The 10795-nt window shown below is 54.4% G+C and overlaps 1 protein-coding gene and 1 long non-coding RNA gene across 8 annotated transcripts in view; both read right to left on the bottom strand.

The window, feature by feature from the left end:
* The window catches only part of RPH3AL (rabphilin 3A like (without C2 domains)), a 118892-nt gene that overhangs the window by 19874 nt on the left and 88223 nt on the right, over positions 1-10795 (bottom strand). The gene's annotated exons all lie outside the window — the stretch shown is intronic.
* LOC116540083 lies at positions 547-4381 on the bottom strand. The gene is made up of 2 exons (XR_004264299.1): positions 3910-4381; positions 547-3790 (listed from the first exon to the last, which is right to left on the bottom strand). It is a non-coding gene; the product is annotated as an uncharacterized LOC116540083 (long non-coding RNA).

Raw genomic sequence — 10795 nt, forward strand, 5'->3', positions numbered from 1 at the left:
CGGGCAAGAGCTGTTGTACTGGACAGGCCTCTGGAACTCAGGGACCTACACTTCGCAGCACTGGGCTGGCCCCAGGGTGCCCGGGCCAACTTCACAGCAGGGCTCACCTCTTTCGGGGGAGTGTGGATTCCCAAGCTGGGCCTCGTAGGGCACCATGGTACAGGGTGCCTTCAGAAGCCATTCAGAGGCTGGATTTGTACCCAGGCCTTTCCACTGCCAGAAACATCGCTTTTCCACCTCACAGAGCAGGCAGGACACCCCCGGGTCCTGCCTGACCCTAACGGCTCTGCCCCCTCAGAAATCCTGCCCTCCAGGCGGCCATCCGCCTCTTGGTCTTCCCACCCTGCTTTTCTGTGCCCTCTCTGAACCCTCTTCCTGTCGCAGCCAGAGGCCGAGGTGCAGGGAAAGCTCCGGCTCACTCAGCCGCCAGAGTTGAGCTCTGGTCCTGCCTCAGATGCTCCTGGGCAAATACCTTAATCTCTTTCAACCTCAGTCTTCACATCTGTAAAATGGAGATGAAAACGACTACCAAGTAGGACACACGGCTTTGGGAATTTAAAAGGCTACACAAGCCTACAAGCATTTTCACAAATTAGAATCTAATCCACCCCCTCCAGGAACCCATTCAAATCCTACCTCCACTGAAAAGTCTCCTCAGCCCCAGGGAAAGGAGCCCGGGAGACAGGACCTCCCACCTCTCCCACAGGACGCTGTCTGGCTTGCGTTTCTTTTCCTACCAATGCCTGCCTTGACCTCAATGGATTCAGGCACCACCCGAGGGCACGGCCATCCCTGAATGCACGCGTCTCTTCCCTCGGCCTGACCGCCAGGCTTTGAGCAAAGCGGGTACTCAGGAAATGCTTGCTGACTGTTTTCCTGAAAACCCTACCCAGGGCCGGAAACTGCACCATACAAAGAGCAGGGCCGGCCAGGGCAAGGGGTGGCTACAGTGGGAAAGGAGCCCCCAAAGCCCCATCTGCCACCTCCATCTCCCCCACAGAGCTGAGGTTTCCACCAGGATGAGCGCTAGGCAAACAGTCAGCCTTTCTGGGCCATGATGGAGGAATCTCAGGGGTGCCAGGTGCCTCTCCCAGCCTCAACCCTGAGGGACACTCTAAGGGGGATGCTGGTGGCCTTAGCCTGGGCAAAAAACAGATGAATGGGGAAGGGCTGCAGGAGGCTGGTGGGCCGTGGGGAGAGTGCTCCGTTCACACAGGGCCTGCCCTTCTTCCAAACCCACCTGCAGGCCAGGGTGCGGGGCTGAGGGAAACAAGCTCTCTCTTTGGTTTGAAACTTCCTGCAGGGCCCTGGAGAATTGGGATCTGGATAGGGAGAAGGGGGTTCCAAGGCCCGGAGAGCCTGTCCTCTTATGGAGGGGCCCACTGGTAGCCAGAAGAGGCTCAGAGACCACCCCTCCCTCACTCAGGGACCCTGGAGCCAGAAGATGTGGGCACACTTCCAGCCCTTTGCTGGCGAGCAACCTGACCACCCCTGACAGCCCCAGGACTACCCCGGAGGGCTAGTGAGGCCATGGTACCTGGGGAGCCTTCCTTCTAGGCTGCCAGGAAAGGCCCCCGGGGGCAGCCCCAGGCACGAGAGTGGACGGCACAGACAGGGCTGGGAATCCAGGTTTGGGGAGTGGAGGAGGCCATCCTGCACCTGCTTATTCATTTTCCATCAATTTTCATTTACTCCCTCCTTCAGGTCCAGAGACAGGAGGCACCAGGCAATGAAGACAAATCCGCAAGTCAGTAGAGACGTGGTCACCAGCGCTGGAATCTTGTGGTCCCTGCCCTTGCTTGAGGAGCTCCGGATAGAATGAAAGGTGGAAGGATGGAAGATAAGAACAGCTCCCTGCAGAGGGAACGTGATAGGCTGATGAAGGGTGGGGGATTCTTCAGGGAGAGGGCCAGTCAGAGAGGGCTTCCTGGAAGAGGTGGAATCTAAGGATGTGCATAATTTAGACAGATATGAAAGCTGGGCTGGGGCGCGCCAGGCATCCTGAACAGAGAACAGGACAAGCAAAGGCCAGGCAGTTGACTCCTCTGGGGCCAGGACAGTAGTGTTTGCTCAGGAGAAAGGCTCCAGGCACAGGTGCACAAGGGCCTGGTCTGGGTGTGGTCTGTACGGTCAGGACACATGAGAGACGAAACGTGGCAAGTGCCCGCAACTTTGCTGGGTGCAGGATGTGCTCTTGGGTGCTCCTGACTCCAGCCCTCTCTCTGTGTGTGTCTCTGGGCCTTCGTGGTTCGTTCACTTCATCTCTTTATGCCTCTCTTGCTGAGTTTTTTAATACAGAGACAGGGTCTCGCAATGTTGTCCAGGCTGGCTTCGAACCCCTGGGCTCGAGTGATCTGCCTGCCTTGGCCTCCCAAAGTGCTGGGATCACAGGCATGAGCCACGGTGCCCGGCCTCTTACTGATGTTTCTAAAGTCTCCCTCTGCCTGTGAATTTCTTGTCTCATTTCCTTCCCCGGGTCTGCGTCTCCGTGTGCTCAGAGCCTTCTGCAGTGTCTCTGGGTTCCTCTTCCTGTCTTGCCAGCTCCTCTCACTCTCCAGGACCTGCATCTCTGGGCCTCCATCTATGTCTCTCCCTCACCAGGCCTCCCTGTCACATATCCTCAGGGCCCTGCTTTCTTGGCCTCTGCATTTGTGCCTCAGTTTCTCCCACCTCGGCTGGAATCTCAGTCCTTCCTCAGGCTCACCGGGTCTGTGGTCAGAGCTTAGGTGTGGGGTGGGCTGCCTGCTTTGCCTGGATCTCCTGTCACCCCAGGGGCAACCAAGGCGGGGGGCCTGCCCATTTCTTCCCATGTGCAGGCCAGGGCCCTGTCAGGAGGCCCTGGGAGGGAGCTGCAAGCTGAGCGGAACCAGGGCAGTTGTCTCCCAGGGCTCCAGTGGAGCCTGGCGGGGCAGGGAGGCCCAGATTTATTCAGTTCCCTTCGTCCCTGAGATAGGCGAGAGGCTGGAGGCAGATGCGCTTCACTGCCTGAGCAGAGCCTGGCATGGGCCAGGCACACACGGGAGCTCTGCATACCTCCACCAAAAGGAAGGCAGAAGCTGGCCCCTGGGGTCTGGGCCCCACTCTCCCGGTTCCGCTAAGATGGGGCCCACAGATGTCACCTTGTACCTGGAATCAACCAATCAGCTGAGGTTGTCACTGGGGTTCGGGCAAATTAGAGGTGACAGCCATGCTCCTGACCTCCGTGGTGTGGCTAATGAAGTCCTTTTGCTCTTGGAAATCAACCTCTAAGCCAGCGAAGAGGCCCAGGACAGGCAGGTGGGCTGCTGGGGGAAGGGGTCGGGTGCAGCAGGTGAGGAAAGCAGCAGTAGCTCACTGATGCTCTGGACTTCTGTTCTGTGGGGGGACCTCCACTCACACCCACCATCACTGAGCTTGTGTTTGGCTTAACCAAGGGCTCCAAAGGTCAGAACAAATCCGTGTGTGTGGGCTTCCCTTTGAAAACACTGCCACGCGGGATGTGGCCAAGTATACTTCCCTGAGATTTAGGAAAAGGGTAGTTTCCCGACTGCTGCGAGTGTTTCTCTTCCTTTCCAAGCTGAGACTACAGTGCAAATTATTTGGCTCTCTGTGACTTAGTTTCCTCTTCTGTAAAATGGGAGTAGCAGTGCCCCTATCACAGGTTGTTGGGGGATGACATGAAGTCACAGAGATGGGTAGCACCTGGTGCAGCCCGCAGTGAGCAACCGTGTCACTGTGGCAGCCACTGCTGTGGCTTTTTGTGTTTTCATCCAACTACTCGGCACCAAGGCCTGAAGCCTGTCCCTCTTACCTGAAGCCTGGCCCTCTTACCTGAAGCCTGGCCCTCTTACCTGAAGCCTGGCCTTCTTACCTGAAGCCTGTCCCTCTTACCTGAAGCTGGACCTCTTACCTAAAGCCTGGACCTCTTACCTGCACTGACAGACAGGCAGATAGTACCCAGGCCTCAGGAACTTGGCAGAACGGCAGCTCCATGGGAAGACTGATGCCTGGCTGACTGCCAGTGTTTCTCCCAGCGGGACCTGCCTCGGCCTCGGGCAGCGCCGGGCCACCCTCTACCCTCGCCCTGCCTCAGGTGGGATGGATGACATTCATTTCCCAAATGTCTGGCTAGACCAGAGTCACAGACACAACCGTCTATGACATTGTTTGATAGTTTATTTTCTTGACCCAAACAGCAGCCTTACACTTGGGAGATCTGAGTGAACGGCTTTCAAGGCGCCACACGGGGCATACAGGGCTGTTCTCAGGTGGCTCAGACAACTGTCCCTCCCTTGTCTCTAATCAGTCCTTTCTGGCTTGTGTGCCTGAGAGTGAGTGAGCATGTGTGTGAGTGCATGCGTGCATGCATCTGTGTGCATGTGTGTGCGTGTCTGTGTGCATGTGTGCGCGCATCTGTGTGTGTGCGCATGTACGTCTGTGTGTGTGTGCATGTGCATGTGTGTCTGCATGTGCATGCTTGTCTGCGCATGTGTGCACGTGTCTGTGCATGTATGTGCATGTGTCTGTGTGCGTGTATGTCTGTGTGTGCGTGCTTATGTTTGTGTGCATGTGGGCGCATCTGTGTGCGTGTATGTGCATGCATATGTGGGTTTGCATGTGTGCGTGTGCACGTCTGTGTGTGCGTGTGTCCGTGTGTGCATGCGTGTGTCTGAGTGTGTGTGTGTTTGGTGGCTTCTATTAGCTTTATATTTCAAAAATCCCAGGTATTTCCAGCTCCCCAGGACTCTAGAGCCCACGCAGGGAGGAAATGAGTGGAGACAGGGAGGTGATAATTAGGCATAAGAGGCCGTCCTGGGGCTGGGACTTGGCTAGTTCACAACACTGTGAGCACTTATCACAGCACGGTGGGGCTGCTGGGTGGGTCTGACGGGATTTCACTGGGCAGCACATGTCCGCGTGTATGTGTGTGTGTGTGTGTGTGTGTGTGTGTGTGTCCACTCTACCTTCCCCCCCCACACGGAGGCCTCCCTACTCCACTCTACCTCCCCCCTACATGGAGGCCTCCCTACTCCATTCTACCTCCCCCCTACATGGAGGCCTCCCTACTCCACTCTACCCCGCCCCCCCACATGGAGGCCTCCCTACTCCACTCTGCCTCCCTCCCACCCCACATGGAGGCCTCCCTACTCCACTCTGCTTCCTTGGGCAGCTCCAGCCCCCGGCCCCACCTGGTACAACACACACTCCTGGCTGAAGGCTATGGGGAATTCAGGTACCGTGGCTGGCCTATGTGACAGAAATGGCAAATCCAGAGTCTGCCAGGAAAATACTGGGGTGGAGAGTGGCTGGGGGTGAGGAGAGGGTAGCTGAGCTTCCAAAATGCAAATCTCTCAGGGGCAGAGAAAGGAGGAAGCGAAACAGCAGCAGCAGGCTCGGGCAGTGAGCAATCCTATCTGAAAATAAAACATTTTACAATCCACAACTGCGCCTCATTAGACTGAATGGATTGAGTGGTATAAATAGCACGCCGCGTGCAGAAGTCAGGAAACGGCCTATGTGTCTGACGGAGAAATGGCTGCACGGGACAGCTTCTTAGCTCAGCCGGTGGCGGGTCCACACTCACGAGACCTCCTGGGTTCAAAGCTCTCGTAGGCCATGCGGCCTCCCTGATCTCGGACCCAAAAGGCCCTGCCAGGCACCAGCCCCACTCCCAACCTGGGGCCTCACCCTGGACACATGGCACCAGCCCACAGTGTCTGACCCACAGGTTTCCCTTGCTAGTGTCCTGCCTCTGGGCTTGAATGCTCCCGCTGACAGGGAGCTCACTCCTCTGTCAGATGCAAAGCCGTCAGTTCTGCAGATGGACAGCTATGGATCAAGAAACCCACAGGTCCCCCTGCCCCGCCCGCCTCAGCTCTGCTTGGGAAAAAGCGGCCCTAACTGGCCGTGCCATCCGTTATGCTTGATTATCAGACACTGAACAGAAATAACTGGGCCAATGACTTTTCCTCCCAAGTATGGACATGGGGTCCCGAGAGCGAGGTGGAGGTGGGGTAGGTGGGTGGCTTGGAGGGAGGGCGAGCTGCAGAGCAGACATCGGGAGCACAGAGCCAGCACAAGCAGAAGCAGCTCAGCCACCCCGTGCATCTCCTGGCAGCCTCGCCAGTCTTTGTCTCCCGCCCTGCTTCTGGGAGAACCTTCCTCAGCAGCTTGGCAGTAACCCCTACCTCGGAGGTCCCTGATCCTCACAACCAAAGCCAGCGAGCACGGGGAGCTGAGTGAGAGCCCGACCCTGCATGGCTTCTGCCACGGGCGGGTGTGCACTGGGGTGTGGAAGCTGGGTCCCAGGTCCTCTACAGCACAACCCAGCCGCCGACAGGACCCTAGGCAGACCTCCTGAACTGACCCAGCGTGAAGGACTCCACCACCTGCAGTGGCCCCAGAGGCTGCTCTGAGCATCAGCTGGCCGTAAGCCACAGACCGCTGGGGCTGGGGCCAGGACAGCTCGGAGGGACTCAGCCTTTCCAGAAAGATGATGGGTAGAGGGCATGGGGCAGCAGCAGCAGGTCAGCTGGGGCCTCACTGGGGAAGGGCAGCCCCAGTAAACATTTGGGGCCTGAGCTGAACCAGACTGCTCAAGCCACACAGAACCCCCAAGCTTGCTTTCACCCAACCACAGACCGGACCACGGTTTAAGATTTTTAAAAAACTGTCTAACAGGGCCGGCTGCGGTGGCTCACGCCTGTAATCCCTGCACTTTGGGAGGCCAAGGCAGGCAGATCTCGAGGTCAGGGGTTCAAAACCAGCCTGGCCAAGAGGGTAAAACCCCATCTCTAGTAAAAATACAAAAAATTAGCCAGACATGGTGGCACATGCCTGTAATCCCAGCTACTCGGGAAGCTGGGGCAGGAGAATTGCTTGAACCCTGGAGACAGAGGTTGCAGTGAGCTGAGATCATGCCACTGCACTCCAGCCTGGGCAACAGAGCAAGACTCTGTCTCAAAAAAATAAAAAACAAAAATAAAACTGTCTAACATCGAGTGAACCAGTAAAGTGATCATGAAACTCCCATTTTTCTTAAAAATCCCCTACTGGAACAAATCCGAAACCTTGGAATACTTTTCTAGAACAAGGGAACCAGTGTGTCACACTGTTCAAAGCCATGTGGGAGGCCTGTGCTCCCCTCCGGTGAAGAGCAGAGGATGGGAGGTGGCAGGATCCCTGCAGAGTCAGGCTGTGACCCAGGTCAGGCTGTGACCCAGGCCTCCGCAGAGAAGGGAAAAGGAATTTGCCTCGCAGCCGGAGCTGCCTGTATCCCCGCTGGGAGCTTTTTGGTTCCTCTCTAAGGGCACGGAATGGGTTTTTACACCCCGTGAGTGGGGCTTTTGATGGTGCTGGGCAACATGAAAAGGCCTCCCCAAATCTGCTCAGGCCACAGCCCAGTGACACAGCTTTCATGACACCCAGGATCCCAGGCAGAAAGAGGTCCACGGGGTGAAACTTCATGAACCCAGAGGTCCTGGCTCCCACCTGAGAAGAGGACACGTGTCCAGAAAGGCCTCTGAACGCTGGACGCTGGCGTCAGGCCCCTGCTGCCAGGCTCAGCCACAGCTGAGAAGGGCGGCCAGAAACGACAGAGCAGGCAGGTGGGGGCTCACGCCTGCGATACCAGAACTTTGGGAGGCTGAGCCGGGCAGATCACTTGAGCCCAAGAATTCAAGATCAGCGTGGGCAACGGGGAAGAACCCCATCTCATTAGCAGGTGTGGTAGTACATGCCCAGCAACTTGGGAGGCGGAGGTGGGAGGATTGCTTGAGCCTGGGAAGTCGAGCGTGCAGTTAGCTGAGTCTGAGCCACTGGACGCCAGCCTGAATGACAGAGTGAAACCCTGTCTTTAAAAAAAAAAAGAAAGAAAAAAACTACAGGGCAGACCTAGGCAGTGGTGCCTCCGGGTCACAGCTCTGGAGGCTGAAAAGAATACGAAGGCACGTCCCATTAACTGCCCTCGGCATTGGAGATGGAGAAGAACAGTGTCCCATCTGAGAATCGCTTCCACACGTAACGACTCCAGCCAGGATTGCTCTTCCAGCCGCCCTTTTGCCTTCCCCTCTTTATAGTGACAGCTGGAACTGCAGCACCCGCCATGTGAACACGAGGGAAAGAGCAAGAATTGCAAAGACATCTGTCCTGACATCGCTGTCGTTCCTTCCTCTACGCTTCATATTTTACGAGAGAAAGACGGATTATTTTACTACTCAGACATGCCAGGTTGATATGGTTACTCCCAACTCCCACCCAGCAAATCTCTGTGTAGGGTGGGATCCAGCTCGAAGGAAGGAAGAAGCCTCAGAGGGGGTGAGCCCAGCTCTAAAGGTGTTCCAACCCCAGACCCCACAGCACTGAAAAGCAGCCTCAGAGGGGTGAGCCCAGCTCTAAACGGGTTCCAACCCCAGACCCTACAGCACTGGTGCCTCCATTTATACCTCATGTACCACAGGGGAGCTAAGAGACCAGGCTGCATGAAAAAACTGCCTTCACTGCTGTCGTAAACCCGGAGCGATGATATGCCAGGAAGAGTAGGGCAGAGCATACACTGCACACTGCCTGCAGGGATCAGGTGGAGGGGGAGAGAGGTCGCTTAGAGGCAGCCAGGTCAGACCTGGGGCCAGGCACCTACCATTCCCCACCGGCTCCTGGGGAAAGAAGGAATGGGTGGCTGGGCTCACCGAGGGGTCTGCAGGCAGATCCTTGGCCAACATCGACACCCAGCGCCCAGGGAGGGGGAGAGTAGAAACCTCGGTGGCCAGAGCACCTGTCCTGAGGGGCAGTGCCGTCACTGGCTGTCCTTTGGAGAGAGGCATGGACATGGCTCATCTTTCCCTGATACTGGCATTGTGTTATTTTTAACGTTTACATCTTGTCTCTCTGCAATGTGTTCCTGGACACACACAGAAGGAGAAAGAAATCTAATTACACCAGCTCCAGTTATGAGATAGATCTGTTATTTCTCACAGACTTGAAAAGCTACTTACATTTGGCTTCCATACATTCTTAGGGCTGTTCTTTCTCTGTTCCTGTCTATTTATTCTTGTCTGTTTATTCATTCTATAAATAAATATTCTATTTATCCTGATGCCAATACTATATTGTTCTTACTGATTACAGTAATTTTATAGTAGGGTTTAAAATTTGGTTGGATAGGGCTGGGGCGCAGTGACTCACACCTGTAATCCTAGCACTTTGGGAAGCCAAGGGGGGCAGATGACTTGAGGTCAGGAGTTTGAGACCAGCCTGACCAACATGAAGAAACCCTGTCTCTACTAAAAATTAAAATAAAAAAATTAGCCAGATGTGGTGGTGCATCCCTGTAATCCCAGCTACTCGGGAGGCTGAGGCAGGAGAATCGCTTGAACACGGGAGGCAGAGGTTGCAGTGAGCCGAGATTGTGCCATTGCACTCCAGCCTGGGTGACAAGAGCAAAATTCTGTTAAAAAAATATTGGTTGGACAGTTATTTCCACTACCCTTGCTATTCTATTTTGTTTTGTTTTTTGAGAGATAGGGGTTTCACTCCATCACTCAGCCGTGGTGCGGTCACGGCTCACTGTTGCTTCAAGCTTTTGGGCTCAAGTGATCCTCCCGCCTCAGCCTCCTGAGTAGCTGGGACTGCAGGTATGTGCCCCCATACCTGGCTAAGTTTTATAAATTTATTTGTAGAGACAGTGTCTCGCTATGTTGCCCAGGCTAGTCTTGAACTCTTGGCTCAAGCCTCATGCCTTGGCCTCCGAAAGTGCCGGGATTACAGGCGTGAGCTGCTGTACCCAGCCTACCCTTGCTATTCTTAAAAAGTGTTTGTTGTTGTTGTTGTTACTAAGCTATTCTCTACCTTCGGAATTTTAAAAACTGAAATATAATTTGTACACCATAAAATTTACCCTTAGAAAGTACACAACTCAGTGGTTTTTAGTATAGCCATAAATGTGTGCAACCACCACAATCTGATTTCAGAGCATTTTCATCAGCTCTAGGGGAAACCCTGTGCCCATCAGCCATCAGCCCCACATCCCTCACCCTCCCCAGCCCCTGGCGACCACCAAGCCGCTTTCTGCCTCTGTGTGTTCTCGCTGTCTCGTATGAATGAGATCGTGTGGCATGTGGCCTTTGTCTCTGGCTTCTTTCACTTGGCACGATGTTTCCAAGGCTCATCCATTCTCAGTACTTCATCCCTTTTCATGGCTGCATAATGCTCCATTGTGTGATTATGCCTTATTTTTTTATCCATTCATCAGTAGACAGATATATGAGCTGTTGCCGCTTTTTGGCTATAATGCTCCTGTGAACGTTTGTGTCCTTATGAATGTGTTAAAATCATCTTGTTGGCCAAGGATGGTGGCTCATGCCTGTAATTCAAGCACTTTGGGAGGCCAAGGCAGGTGAATTGTTTGAGGCCAAGGGGTTTGAGACCAGCCTGGCCAACATGGTAAAACCCCGTCTCTACTAATATTACAAAACTTAGCCAGGCGTGATGGTGCACCTCTGTAATCCCAGCTGCTCAGGAGGCTAAGACACAAGAATTGCTTGAACCCAACAGGCGGAGGTTGCAGTGAGCTAGGATCACACCACTGTACTCCAGCCTGGGTGGCAGAGCAAGACTGTCGAAAGAAAGAAAGGAAAGAAAAGAAAGAAAAGAAAGAAAGGAAAGAAAGGAAAGAAAGGAAAGGAAGGAAGGAAGGAAGGAAGGAAGGAAGGAAGGAAGGAAGGAAGGAAGAAAGAAAGGAAAGAAAGAAAGAAAGAAAGAAAGAAGGAAAGAAAGAAGGAAAGAAAGAAAGAAAGAAAGAAAGAAAGAAAGAAAGAAA

The sequence above is a fragment of the Sapajus apella genome, unplaced genomic scaffold (genome assembly GCF_009761245.1).
Source record: "Sapajus apella isolate SASKATOON/1434 unplaced genomic scaffold, GSC_monkey_1.0 scaffold136, whole genome shotgun sequence".
Lineage (NCBI taxonomy): Eukaryota > Metazoa > Chordata > Mammalia > Primates > Cebidae > Sapajus > Sapajus apella.